This window comes from Phasianus colchicus, chromosome 5 (genome assembly GCF_987193195.1).
Source record: "Phasianus colchicus chromosome 5, bPhaCol1.hap1.1, whole genome shotgun sequence".
Lineage (NCBI taxonomy): Eukaryota > Metazoa > Chordata > Aves > Galliformes > Phasianidae > Phasianus > Phasianus colchicus.
This window is the reverse complement of record NC_143440.1, coordinates 17,025,670-17,040,867: the sequence shown is the minus strand read 5'-3', so window position 1 is coordinate 17,040,867 and position 15,198 is coordinate 17,025,670. Positions and strand designations below refer to the sequence as shown.

The 15,198-nt window shown below is 47.2% G+C and overlaps 1 protein-coding gene across 2 annotated transcripts in view; it reads right to left on the bottom strand.

Annotated features, from left to right (window-relative positions):
- Nucleotides 1–15,198, bottom strand: part of HRAS (HRas proto-oncogene, GTPase) — a 35,214-nt gene that overhangs the window by 16,750 nt on the left and 3,266 nt on the right. The gene's annotated exons all lie outside the window — the stretch shown is intronic.

Below are 15,198 nucleotides of genomic sequence, written 5' to 3'. Positions count from 1 at the left end.
CCGGCACCCGATTATTTTTGGCTCAGGGGATTTCCTGAGCCTGGCACAACTTGTCTGTTTAGCAACCCTCTAAAGAACTCTTTTCCAAGGGCTTGTCCAGCCTCCCCTTGAACCCACAGAAGCTCCAAACCCACATCATACTTTGGCAAGGATCCCACAGGTCTCCTCCCCAAGGAGCAAGAAACCATCCCTCTTGTTAGAGCACAACTTGACTCTACCAGGCACTCAATCCCCACCCGCTTTCTCTCACACAATACCACAGGCTGCTAATCACATCCTCCAAAGTTCTATCTTTCTTAGAGAATTGTGGCTCACAGCCTTTTCTCCCCCCTCTTTATAGGACAGGGCACAGCAGCACAGCTGCAATGGTCTCCTCTTTGCTGCATGCATGAGAGCAAAGGGATCGTCTCCTGTGGCATGAGGGAACAAGAGTGAGTTCCCTTCTCGCCTTTCCATTCCCATGGGGACACTGATAAAAGCTGCTCTCACAGCTCATTCAAACACAGAGCCCAAAGGAAGAGCTCGAGCGACCCTGAACAGACAAAATCAGATATTTTCAGTGTCTCCTTGATTAGTAAGCCACTTAATTTATGTGATCAAATATAACGATCATCTCTCTGCATTCATTCAGCCCTTGCAGAGCTTTTGCAGGCACATACCCTTGTTTAGCAGCAGAGCTGGGAGAAGAAAGAAAGTACTGCAGCAAAATCAAATCTGCTTTGGCAAATCTGGGAGAAGGAGGCAGGGAAAATGCAACAGAAAAGCAAGTGAGGGTGCGTGTGGGGGGCCAAGCGGGCAGCTGGGAGGAGAGAAAAGGAAGCAAGCAGGCAGCTGCTGCTGAGCCCCCCTCCTCCTTCCCTTCCCTCTGGGGCACACTATTAACACAGTGACACAATGCTGTCCCGGCCACACTGCTGGCAAGCATGAATATGCATCAGACATTATGCAGCAGAGTCTGGCGCATGCTGCTGATTTATAGGACAGCTAAACAAACCCCCTTCCACCCAGCACACAGCCACCACGCTCTGCAGCAATAACACTGCCCTACAGAGCTGCGAGGTGGGTGCTCAGCAGAGATCTCAGACAGCTCTGCAAGCAGCCATCTGACAGCCACGGTGGATGGGGCTGCAGGCAGGCAGAGCCCACCAGCGTTGTGCATGCAGTACCAAGCAACTATCACACAACAGCATTTCGACAGAGAGACAAAGAGGTCTGAAGGTTAAGGCATGAGATCCGTGTTTGGATTAGGAAAGAGGGAGGATTCTCCCTCTTTTGGCTGTGGAGTGAGGGATAAAGAGACGCAGGGTCTCCACCCAGCACTGGAACAGGTTGCCCAAGGAGGCTGTGGATGCCCCATCCCTGGAGACATTCAAGGCCAGGCTGAATGGGGCTCTGGGCAGCCTGGTCTGGTGGTTGGCGACCCTGCACACAGCAGGGGGTTGAAACTAGATGATCATTGTGGTCCTTTTCAACCCAGGCCATTCTATGACTCTATGATTCTATAATATGCCTTGCAGGCATCATGGCATGAACATGATGGAACACACTCCTCCATCTCCTGCAGGGTTTGGTCTTGCAGCTGTCCCACCCCTGAGAACTCTCAGTGCAGTGGACCAAGGAAGTGAGGAATCCACAGAAATGAAATGTCACTGTCACATGGGAAGCTTTGGTTGAAGCTGTGCATTTCTGTACCCCAAGTTCTTGCTTTTGCCACAAGACGGTGCTTCTTGTCAGTGGCTGGGATTGACCGTGAAGGGGACAGAAGCAGGATCATTCACAGCCTCCAGAATGGCACCATGGGCAGAAGCAGGAGGTTTCCTTCCAGAATCTCCTTGGAAGCCTGCAGCAACAGGCTCACAGCCAGCATCCAAAGGCACGTCAAGGTTGGTAAGAAACCCCAAAAAAGAGAGACACTGAACCAACAAGAGATGTGGCTCCACCTCACCCCAGTAGAGGCCATGAGTAGGTCCAGAGCTGGCATCTCCAATGCGCTGTCTGAGGCCATCACACCCCAGAGACCCTGCAAGTCCCTACCTCTTGGACTCAGCTTTCTTGTTGCTCTACACAGAGCAACTGATCAGGAAGAAAAAGGCAACAGGTGGCTTTGAGGGATGAGCACAAGAACAGCAGGAAAAGGTGACATGCCTTGTGCCCAGAGACTGAGCTGAGAGCACACAGCTGGATGTTTCTGCCAGAACAGAACCAGCAGGCTTGGGGAGGGCAATCATCTGCACAAAAAGATAGGTAAGTTGTCTGGCAAAATTAGCACAGAGCATAACATGCTTGGCACAAGCGTGATGTTATTCACATTAGCAAAATGTAGTAGGAAGCAAGAGGGCTAAAGCACTGATCTTAACTGGCACTGTCAGATTTTGCACGCACAAGGACAGCATGTCTTCTTTCTCTGTATTATTAATTATCAGCATAGACAATCATATTTAAAAAAAAAAAAAAGAAGAAGAGAAGAGAAGAGAAGAGAAGAGAAGAGAAGAGAAGAGAAGAGAAGAGAAGAGAAGAGAAGAGAAGAGAAGAGAAGAGAAGAGAAGAGAAGAGAAGAGAAGAGAAGAGAAGAGAAGAGAAGAGAAGAGAAGAGAAGGACTTTTAAACTTTGAACTGTGACACACTTCCCATTATAAACATGGTTAAAAAGCTGCAGTCAGGCTGACTCCCGGCACGTGAAGTTCCTTAGGACAGTATAGGCAATGTCAAAATATGGAAGGTGTCGCAGAATTCTTATGGATCCCCAAATGATCTTTTTCTCTTTTCCTCTCTGCAGTGGAAACCAAACCGAGCACTGGAGCAAGATCTCATCCTGTTGGCTGTTCTCCAAACAAGAAAAAGGGTTCTTATACCAAAGTTTCAACTTATATTTTATCCTTTTTAAGCTCTGGTATCCCTGCCATCCAGTCAGCAGTCAAATCCTCATCTTTTGAAGCCATGGTAAAAAGCATCATCTCTTCAGTGAAGCCAGTAAAGCCAAGACAGTCAATACTGAATGAGGACCTGACCTTATTGGTTTAATTTTCAACACTTGGTGTACTTAAGCCTCTCAGCATCTCCATACAGAAGCAAGGTAGACCCTCACATCTCCTGGGAAATGAAGGACTAGAAAGACACCTTCATTCACCCTGGAGGCACAGGGAAAGCCAGCAGAGCCACAAAGAAGGAGCTGCAGAAATGGTAAAGTTCAAAGAAATAAACCACGTTTCAATACTAGACTTAAAACAAGTTTTGAAATCTCCTAATTACTCCAAACTACCTAAGTGTCCTCTCCTTTTCTTTAGCACTCCCAAGGATGTGCAGAGCCTCCCTGAGGAATTTCTGCAAGAAGCAGAAATAAGTGACAGAAATAAGCCTGTAGGTGTTATAAGGGGGTCTCTAGGTTTGCCCACCCTAGTAGGGGTGCAGGCATCTGTTAGGTAATGCATGGGCACCACAGATGGAGGAATTGCTGCAGCAACAGTCATGCTGATTCGTAACAATGTGGCTTTGGTTTAAAATATAATTTTAAAAATAATTGTAAATAAACAAATAAAATGATCTTTCCTTCAGTCCAGTGGGAAAAATCCAAGCACCTCCCCTCAATCCCCCACAAGATAATAATGCAACTTCATCATTGTAAGTAAAATCTACCACACTGGATATATGCTATTCAAGTATGGGTAGGGAAGACCTGTTATATGACCTAAACCGCTCTGCAAGCAAACAATGGGAGCATCTAATACTGTTACCCTTCCCCATCAGTCCCCATCAATCTGCAAACCAGCCCTGATCTTCCACTGCACTGCTTACCATTGTGTTGAGTACCTGCCCTCACAAACACCAGCGAAGATGCAGGGGCTGAAGCTTCACCCTGCTTTCTGGAAAGGGTTTTGAAAGCTCAAGGCATCAGGAACCTCCTATGAGTACCTTGGGCTACAGCCCATGGCAGCACCAACAACCTGGTGCTGTGTGTGGCCTGAGTTTCCTTTCCAAATATCCTCACCACTGCCCTCAAAAAGATGTCCATGGTGCCTTTGCTGACCTTTCAAGACCATGAGGGCACTTCTCAGAGTTAACAACAAACAACAGGGAGAACTGGGTTGTTCATCCGCAGGTAAGAAAAAGAAAACAAGAAAATGAGCTGATATGAACTGTGCTGCTGAAAACACAAGCCGGACTCATCCGATGAGGCATGTTTCCTTGCTCCTGTCACGACATGATCCATCTTGTGAGCCTCACGTTGGGCTCAGAAATTACTCATCAGCTATGGAAATGAGCCCTCTGAGGAACCAGTCAGTGAGAACAGTCACAAAGTCTTTGCTTTTGAACAAACAGAAGGAGTTTGGGTTTGGGAACATGCTTTGCTCGTTTTAAGGTGAACGGAGAACAATCAAACTATCTCCAGCTGGGGACCCTACTTTCCAGATCCATTTCTCTTCAAATGTTTGTTAGAAGGACACAGTGCTCCTTCCTTGGAAAATAAGAATAACTTCAGAGATTAGGACTGAGCTGTGATTTCTTATGGTCTTGCCAGTATCGTTAGGGGAGACACGAGTCACCAGCAAGGTCAGGGAAGCAATGATGTCCTGATGAAGATTCCCTGCTTCATCTGGCAGCAGCAGGACTTCACCAATAGGACTCCTCAGGGCTCTTGAAAGAAAGTACAGCAGTTTGTCATGCATAGACATTATTCACACCTAACTGGAATTAAACTGCTTCTTATTTCCCCTTTAAATCCTCTCATATTTTCAGAAAGCAGCTCCCTGAGGACCAAGTCTGTCCATACAAAGAACCTTCAAGGCCACGGTGTGGTATAGGGAGTACAGTTTCTACATAGCTCTCATTGTTCCCACACAGGAACTTTAACTGAAATGTTTAAAAAAAAAAAAAAGAATTGCATGTTTGCTAAAAGCTTTTTTTTTAAATAGAAGAAGCCCACAGAAAGCCACCAGCTTGCGTGTCAAACAAGCTAACTTTAACTTGAAATGCTACTTGAGCAAAAATAGATGCTGCACTGTTCTGCAGAGTGAATATATTAATGGAAGAGGAAAATTCATCCTGTAACAGCAGGGAAAGCATTGAGCTCTGAAAGCTGGAGCTTGTCAACTCACCCTCAAAATCTATCTCAAAGATTTGGGCTAAAGGTTGTTCTTTTCTGACTTAACACCCTCTGTCAGGGGCTGATTAGGATCTAGACCCTGGACTTAATAAACCCCTATCAATCAATTTTCTTTTGTAAAATCATAAATCATAGAGGCTCAAAATGATCACCAAGATCACCAAGTCCAACCCCCAACCCACTGCCAACATGTGCACTGACCACATCCCTGGTTCTCAATCAGCTCCATGGTTCTCAAACAGCTCCAGGGATGGTGACCCTACCACCTCCCTGTGCCAACACATCACCACTCTTCATGAGAAGACAATTTCACTAATATCTAACCTGAACCTCCCCTGGAGCATCCTCAGGCTGTTACCTCTGACCCTATTATGGTTACCTGGGAAAAGAGGCCATGGGTGCACCTCTCCTGTCCCACCTCAGGTAAGACTCACGCGCCAAACCAGAGCACGTTGGCTGGACCTGGGCTCTTGGTGCCCTAGGACAGGTGGTGAGAACATCTTGGGACACCACCATCCATCCATAAGGTAGATACCTATTTACAGCCCGCAGAAGGGTGAAGTTCTGATGGCCTGTCACAAGTCATACTCTGCTTTCCTTCAGTATCACACGATACTTGAAGAAAAGCAACCAGAGCATGCTCAGTATATTCCAGAAAAAACAGCAGACCCCAGGCTACATGGAGCTTACTCAAGGTTTTGCTTTTAGGTACAGCAGTACCTAAAAGAAAGTGTGCCATACAAGAAAGCTGTCCAGGTATAGACATCTTCCGGCTTTGTAGCTGTACTAACGTGGTGAGAATTACTCTCTTCTCTCATGAGCTCAGGACAGAATTTGCACAAATACCCCGAACCAAGGGCTGTGTTAGCGTCAGGCACAGCTGTAACAGGAGGTCTGTGTGAAGCGTGTTCCTACCACACCATCTTAGCTGAACGAGGCACGGAAACAACACCGCAGGTCCTTATTTGCAAAGCACCAGGTTCCGATTCCCTCAACGACATCCTGCTGCAATGGTATGAAAAGCGAGGTGGCTCCATGCTGCTGCTGAGTGCCGGAAGGAATGCCGACGTGCCGGCACTGCCAGGCACAATGGGCACAGGCTTGCACCAGGCTGAGCTCAGTGATGCAGATCCCCAATGCCACAACCCGTCTGCTCCCAGCCCACGGCCACTGGCACACAGCACTCCTGGAAGCTCTCTGAAGCCTCATTTGCAGCGACACGTTGCTTCTGAAGGAAAACCGCAACGTGCTCGTTTCAAAGCAACCAGCTGATGAGGAACAACAACAAGGAGAGGGGAAAAAAAAAACACCTGGCACCACTCCCCCTTCTCTCTCTCGTGAGAAGCTTATAGTAATTGCAAAGCATGAGAATCTGAGCAAATGCTCTACTTGGGCAACTGGGGCCATCCCTGTGAAAATATGTGCATCTAGGGGCTGTGAGCGTTGTGCAACCAGCACGGTACTGAGCCAGATAAGGCAGAGACCTCTCGCTGGGCTCCACAGAGACATACTTGTAACTCCATGAAGCTGACTCTGGCTGAGACAAGTTGCTTTAATTTTCTCTCCCTCCCTCCAGCTTTCGCAGGGGAAATAATACCAGCCTAATGCTTATGCAGTTTGAAGCCACCAGATGGTATTTGCAGAGCTGAATCAGAAACCAAAGAAGCCTTTGGTAGAGCATGGGAGGGAATATGGCTTCTCTGCGCTAGGAGCTTTCCTCCCTTGTTGCCACACTAAAGGCTTTAAAACCTTAAGAACGCTCTTTTTGAAACAAAGCTAGCTCTGCTCTGGACACCAACGTGCAACAACTTATTTTTATTTCACAGAATCATAGAATCACAGAATGGCTTGGGTTGAAAAGGACCATAATGATAATCTAGTTTCAACCCCCCTGCTATGTGCAGAGGCCTTCTGAGGATTGCCTGCCTAGATTTAGGTACGTGCACACGTTATTTGGGAACTATACAAAAGAAATTAGTTAGGAAGGTCATACCGTTGGGAAAGACTTACAGATCCTGGTTTCTCCCATCAGCTTTCCAATGCCAGCGCATATGCCTATTGGCTGGGAGAGCCAAGGGAAGCTGTTACACATCACCTAGAGAACTACAAATCTTCTGGCTCAGACAAGGCAGTGAGTGTGCTGCCAGTGGCAAAAAATAACAAGCAGAGAGCACTGTTCTGAAGCAGTACATCCTGGAGCAGAGAGGCTGCAGCTGCAACTAGCACAGAAATTCTCCCAGGATAGAACCCAGGTTTTGCTCTCAGCAATGACTGCACAGCACCACACTGCAGGCAACCCCAGCAGGCTGTGCAGCAAGCTACTAGCTCCAGGCTCTCCTTTTGCAAACCAAAACCCAGAGGTAATGTCTCTTCGAGCCCTCGCTGTCATTTCTCCCATGCGGCAAAACCAAGAAGCAGTTACTGTAGATGAGCAAGGAAAAGGGGCAGGCACATGCTGCCCAGTGTTACAGATGATGCACCTGCTGACCTGCAGAATCTGCAAGCAGCAGGCAGAAAGCCCATGTGCAGCAACTGCAGAAAAGCAGCAAATGCTGGATATTGTGCCAGATGCCTCTCTGCCAGGACACTCCTCAAACATGGCCACTATTTATTATACCAAAGTTCAAGAGGAGAGGAGAGGGATAGCAGTAAAAATATTGGACCTAAACGCACACTGTGGGTCTCAACTACAAGGCTCTGATGCACCTTCCTTCCTGAACCAAAGCCTTCTGAAGGTTTTCACTCTTGGCTACGCAACCACCTCTTCCCCCTAGAAGCCAGGGCTGTAGAGCAGACTTTGCAGAGCTTGTCCTGCACATGTGTAGCTGGGTAGGAGGGCAGGGAGAGATCAGGTGCCTTGCAAAGAGAGGATATACCATATAACAGAATGTAAGGTACTCCTTGCTTTTCTCTGCAGCATGCAACATGTGCTTCCAAGCTGGGGTCAGCCAGAAATCTTTCCCCTAACAAATTCTCTGTGATTGCAAAGGCACCAGCAATCCTTTTGACATTTCTAGCTCTCTTACTGGGCTCGTTATGGCTGTGACATTTGGTTTTTTACTGCACAGGTTACGCTCACTGTAGAGCAATGCTTTTCTATCCGTATCGGTCGCCAAGTCCTAGAAGCACTCCTGTGCAGACTCCTCATCAATACATTTTAACCGCCTGACAACAGTTCTCATTATTACTGTACGGCTCTTGCAGGCTCTTCAGAAGTCACCCAGGGCTCCTCATGCACTGGTTGAGAACCACAGTCGAAGAGTTTGAAGCAACCATGATGCACCCAGTATGCTTCCTGAGGCTCTCTGGAACTGAATGCTGGAATTAGTGTTTCAGCCCTCAGAAAGGTGGGGTACAAAATAACAGTTTTCTAAGAGTTTGTAGGATTTGATGCTAAGCACACAGGCATGATACAGGGTAAGGCACACACAGCAGGCTCCAGGCTCGCTGCAAACACAGGGGCTCAGGCTGAGCTCTGCAGGCTCTCGCCGCAGACAGGTTCTCACTCCTAAAACACCCGATGCATCACGTTTCTGCCACTGGCTAATTCTTCCTTAGGAGAAGGCATGATGGAACAAGTGCTCCAATCAAAGAGGAAACTCAGCCAGTCAAGAAAATCCTCCCCAGGCGACCAGGCTTTATTTCTCCCAGTTGGCTCAGCCTCATTTCTCAGTTCTTTTATGAAAAGCTCTCAGTCACCTCCAGCTGCTCCCAGCAGACTACATGGAAAACAAAACTACAGAAACTGGCTCCACCTCCCTCACAGCCCCATCACCATTAGGGTAGCTAACAGTACTCCAGTGTTAGGAGGCGTTGGTTTCACCCACTAAACCCTGGAGCACCCACATCTGTGTGTAACTGCACCCTGTGGTTGCTGTCTGAACGATGTCCTTTCAGCTCTTGGTCAACAAGAAACTGGTTGGATCAGGTTGGATATCAGGAAAAATCTCTTCTCAGGAAGAGTGTTGAGGCAGTGGCACAGGGTGCCCAGGGAGGTGGTGGAGTCACTGTCCCTGGAGGTGTTCAAGAACCGTGGAGATGTGGCACTGAAGAACATGGTCAGTGAGCATGGTGGGGATGGACTTGGTGATGTTAGCGGTCTTTCCAAGCTTAATGATTCTATGAAATGAAATGTAGCTTCTTGAGCAAAGAGGAGGGATAGGTTTACCAGAAAGACAAGTCGCAGCTAAGACAAGGACAGACTACATTCAGCAGCTGTGCTCTCTCTTTGTGCTACTGCAACCAGCCTCATGCAGCCAGTGGGATTCACCTCACTTACAAAGGAGACACCTATGTGAGAGCCCATCATCTGGAGCCTCTTTGCAATCAATGAGAAGAGACAGGTGCAATCTGTCTGGCTGGTTTCAGACATCTGCATTAGGATGAGATGAAAGCTCTCATTTCCCCTGCTGCGTACATATGGAGGCAAAGGGGAAGCAGCAGAGATGTTAGGCGTCAACATCTAAAGAGGTGAATTGCACCCTGATGTTTCTTATCATGCACTTTGCTCAAGCACTTTTCAGAGAGGGATCATCTCGTGTTTCACACAGCACCCAACATGAAAGCACTCCCAGCCTCCAGAGCCCAAAGGTAATACCACACTTCAGATGGTAGAAGAGGGGCTGATGCTCTGAAATACCTACCGCAGAGAGAACTCTGCAATATTTTCCCTGGAACAATATTCCAAATGGATCCAAGTCATTTTGGGGGCTGCTAGCCCGGTGCAGGTCCCAGCTCGCCTCTACGTCAGCAAAAAAGGAGTGGGAATAGTCTTGGGCCAAGCACTCTGTGCAGTGAGAACTGCAGGGCCCTGCAGGTTTGGCTTCACTGCTGGGATGGGCAGAGAGGGATGCACACACACAGCAGGGTTGGGGATGGCTGCAGAAACGTGCAATCTGCACACACCAGAAAGAGACTTGGGATTTTCAGACCCATCTCTTTTTCGTGACTTCTGAGATATATGATCCTTTGGGGCTGGCAGCACTGGAGCTCAATAGAGACGAACGCAAAGTAATGAGTCTGGGGGCAGGAAGCCAAATCAGAGAGCACACATTAAGTAGAGCTGTCGTACTGCTAGACTGGCCAGGGAGGAGATGGAGGAGGTATCTTAAGGATCTGCAAAGCCATCAGCCCTAGTGCTACAGAAAAGAAGAAAACTAAGCTTAAACAGAGACTGCAGGCAGAATAACGTCCCTGACAGCAGGATGAATGAGGAATAAGTTGCTGCATAAAGCCCTCAAATCAAATAGACAAAAAAGCATAGAAGGAACTACATGACATTTACCTACCGAAAGGTTCAAAGGACAAACAGAAGTTTGAATTAGCTCTCTGAAAGGATGACTTCCTGGTGGCAGAGCTTTTTCTTCTGCATCCATCCCAGTGTACAATTACTGCTGGGTTTGTTGGCTCCTACCTTAGATTTTAACTATTATTCTCCCTGTGTCTGAATCCCAACAGGCATCCGCAGAGCCAGCCAAGCTGAGAAGGAGCAACCAGTGGTCGTCCAGCTGCATGTACCAGCTGCCAGCCACAGCCTATGTCCACAGCAGGAACTGTGGGACTATTCTGATTTGCTGGCCGGGTTATTTTTTTCTTCCTTCTTTTCCCCCTCCTCAGGGATATAAACTGAAGGTGCACTAAGCTGCAAATTGAATAAACTTGTTCTAGGTGCAGACTTTGAAATAAAGGAGAGGTAAACGTGAAGCGTCTTAAGAGATGCTGTCCTGACTGCCAGCCCATGCTCACTGCAGTCAACATCATTTTTCAACTGACTTCAGCAGAATTTGAACAAGACCTTGTAACCCTGTTGCAATGCAATCACAAGCCCTGCCAAAAAACATGTGTTTATTAGCATGCTCTGAAAAAACCCAACCCTCTGTTATGCATACAGCTTTTGCTCTCTTCACAAGGAGCACACTCTTCAGACAGCGCTGGTTTTGAGGCCCCTAAACAGGACTACAGAAGCAACTCTATACTTCTTTATTTAAAATTGTGTAACTTCCCCCCTAAAACTCATGCTGGACTTCGTTTGTCTTCTTATAAGCATCTTACAAATGCCTTGTTTTTTCTTAAAAAATGTAGGGACTGCAGGTAGAGAATTTGCACAAGCGTGCTGGTAGCTGCAATTCCCAGTCAGCTGTCCTGCACCTTCACTAGTCCCCAACCAGGGACTGGGTGCAGGCACTCCCACGGTCTTTAGATCCTGCGGATCTCACCCACAGTGCCACTATTTATTGCTGAAATCAACAACTTTTAATTCCTACAAAGCATAAGATGAACCAATTGGCTTTCACATGGATCTACGCTGCAGGAGATTGGGACCTGGAGGGTTTCCCGACGGCAGCAGCAATGTGTATATTTAAAGCACTGCCTCACGTCACACACCACAGAACCACCAAGCTGGCTTTCTGAAATCCCATCTCCACACCTGCCCTCTGCCAACAGGGAGCTCACTGCACTGCTGGCTCTGCGGGCAGGGACCTGCTGCATGCATCTTCTCAGCAGCCCGTGGAGCGTGGAACAGTCTCCGTCCCTTTCCTCATCTCCACAGGCAGGAGCCATTCTTCATTTTCTATCTGCAAGCACACCAGAAGACTCATCCTTTATGTACACATTCAGCAACATAAGTTTCAAAAAAAGGCAGTCTGACCTGTGACATGCTATGACTCCACCTTTCCTTCTGACTCCTCTTGATCTCTAGAGCCAGTCACCAACAGAGTGATGCAGAGCCAAGGTTACAGCCCCATTGTAGAGCCAAAGGAACGAGAAGATAAACCAGAACTCCAGGAATTACATTTCCATGTAGGCATCTTCCCTCTGCAGCCTCCTGTTACTCACCTCCCATTCTGAACAGCTTTATCATCCGCTCTTCTACGGTTTCTCTGAACTACCCCAGAGGTGACCATACTTCAGTGACAAATTAAACTGTCACAATACATTCCTCTCCACAGTGATGTGTTGTGTCTTTTTGTGTTTGTTTTTCTTTTTTTTTAAATATGTGAGCCCCAGCTGCCAGAGATTTGTTTTGGATAGATTAGATTAGGTGCCTGGGAAACAAGTTGAAAAAAAGGTAAAGATTTTGCTTCTTGAAGATACTACCTGCTCCCTGCCAAGAAGGTTTTTATCCAAGAATACTTAGTCAAGTAACTGAATTTTTAGATTGACTGTTCTTTCCATGAAAAGTGCCTCTGAGCAGCTGACAAAAAGAGAGATGGCTCATATTGGAATTACCTGCTATGAGCATATAGCAAGATTCAAAAGCTCTGTTGTTTGTTTCTTTTAATCAAGCCCTCCCCCCTTCCCCATCCAGAGGGCTACATCATTTCTTGTCAGTTGCTCGAGTTTTCTTATTATTTTTCCAATCCACAACAGACCAAGATGCTCCGTTTTACTACAGGGTATCAATTCATTCCTGAAGACACGATGCAAACACAAAGGATTTTGTGCACGAAAAGGACATTCACATCTTTTTGAAGACCACACAACTGGCTGCTCGGCCATTGGGCTGGTGAGGGCCTGCACATTCCTCTGTGACCATCAGCCACACCACTCCATAGCCTCCTTGCTCCTGTGGGACCTGAAATGAGACCTGGGTCTCATTCTCTCAAGCCTTTCTTTAGATGTGTTCAGGATGGTAACATGGGTGTTTCTTTCAAGCGTGGATCTTTTGAGAATCACAGAATATCCTTGGTTGGAAGGGACCCACAAGGATCATAGAATCGTTTGAGCTGGAAGGGACCCATAAAGACCATCTGGTCCAGCTCCCCTGCAGTGGACAGGGAAACCTACATTAGATCAAGAGCTCAGAGCCCCATCCTGGCTGACCTGATCATCAACTCCAACTTCTGCTCCACACAGGACCACCCTCAGAGGCTCAAGTACCAGCCCCATCCACCACATCCCCCTCAGCAGCAGGAGGAGGTAGAAAGCAAAGCAGGGATTTGTGCATACTTCCTTGTCCATCAGCAGACAGACTGGCTGCCAGATGGAGGTCACAGCACATGGCAGTGCAGCGATATGCTTCCCCTGCCTAGCCCCCCAGGCAGCTATGATATCATACATGGATACAAGGAGAGACAACAGGAAAGTCAGCTACAAATTAGCACACACAGATGCTGGACTCCGTCCCATTAACCTTCAAACAACAGTGATGTTTCATCTACTATCATACTGAAAAGGTTGGCTTCTCAAGCCCACTCTCCTGTTACAGGATGAACTCTAGTACCTCAAGTAACAGTGTAGTGGAAATGCTAAGTCACAGCCTGAAGCAGTGATTGAGCACCTGGTGGGAAGGCAGGGCCAAGCCAGGGGAGCTCAGGTGTATGCAATGTACCTGAGTGATCAGAAGGGGTAGAGCCAGGATCCACCCCTTCCCATAGCTCATTTAAAGGTTGGCAGTGAAGGTGAGGGCTACCTTCCTGGAGATCCCTGTGTACCTGAGGCCTTTTGAAGGTAAGCAGCTTATTTCCTTTATTTCTGTACCCACAGCCATTGCATTTGAGCAAACCCTCACTTGCTGCAGCCTAGGACCTTGCTACTCTGCTGTTATTGCTGTGCTTTCTATCATGTTACAAATACCAAGCACTCTGATCTCTCATCCCTACACTAATAAAGCCAGATGCAGCAACAGGACATGGGTACTACTGCAACTGCAGAAACACAGAGCTAGAATCATGCCAGGCTAACTGGGTAGCAAAAAGTCCAAATGACTAAATGGATCATGTGCAGACTAATTTCATGTATTCAAACCTATTTTATATGTGTTCCTCTTCCTCTTTGAGCAGACAGTGAACGGAGCTGTACTCAAACCACAGAATTGCTGAAGACAATGCAAATGATGCAAAGCATCAAAACAGCCTCAGCACTGGAGCAAGCCCTGGCTGCTTACACAATGGCAGTCTGCTGGGCTAACAGACCACTAATGAAATGAGCTCACTTCTTAACAAGCCTCCAAACAAGACCTCTAGTTGCTTTGGACAAAAGTACTTGCAATGATCTGAGATGACTCTCCTTCAGAGACTGTTCACCAGAGTCTAGTTTCCTCAAGGGAAGTGTTGGCTTTGATTTAGGCCAGGCTGGCAGGACAGCATGCATCCCATCTACCTTGTGCTGTAGCAACATCAGCAATGCCTCTTCTTACAGATCTCTCCTTTCACTCCTTGCTTCTTTCTGCAGAATGGGAGCAGAGCACAACCCCCTGGTGTGTGCTAGTTCCTCTCATCTCACTCCTGCTCTCTGGCTTTTTACATCTCACAGCCTTCTCCCATGAACAGGACATCTTCCTCTTCTCTTCAAAGGCTGCAGCTCCTCCCTGTCTGCTGATTTCTAAGGATGCTAAATCTGATGTGCAGGCCTCTTCCCAGAGAACTGTAGATGCAGCAGTCTCTTTTATGCATTTGTCACGTTACTGCTCCTACATGCATCTAAATTCGGCTCCATCAGCTCTCAAATTTAACTTCAATGTGAGCAGCTTGATTTGTCATGGCTTTAGCAATGCAAGAAGAAGACTCCACTTACAGTTGTGCCCAGTGCTATGTATTACATTGCCAGAGCACCCTCACCCAGCACGCTTTCCCCTTCTAGCAACTGTAATGCATCAATCCACCCAGCAGGAGGGTCAGCATTGCTCCCAGTAAAGAAGAGTTTAGTGAGCTGAAGCAACCAGCCCAGTCAACAGCAGAGATGAAGTCAGGACTCCTGGGTCTACTGCATTTACCCACAAAGTTATCTGTCAGCATCAGACTTGGAGAGCTGGATGAGCTGTTCAAAGAGCTCACTTCCACCTCGGATGCCCAGGTGGGTTGTACATTAATGCAGGTATACTTCAGCCAGCATGGAAAAACCAGGGTGTTTTGCTGCACATGATGTAGAATTGTATTCTGGCAGCAAGAAGTTGATAACTGAATTTTTATTTTTTACTGAGCTGGTTGTTAAATAGTGCTGGTTCCGTGTTAAGGAGAGATTGACAAGCAGGTGGCAACACAGAACAGATCATCTCAAGGCATTTGCCTTCAGATACCTATAATTATAAATCAACTATTACCAGCTTTGCTTTATTGCCACAGTAAATAATTAACTGCAAAAGCAGACTCCTCTTG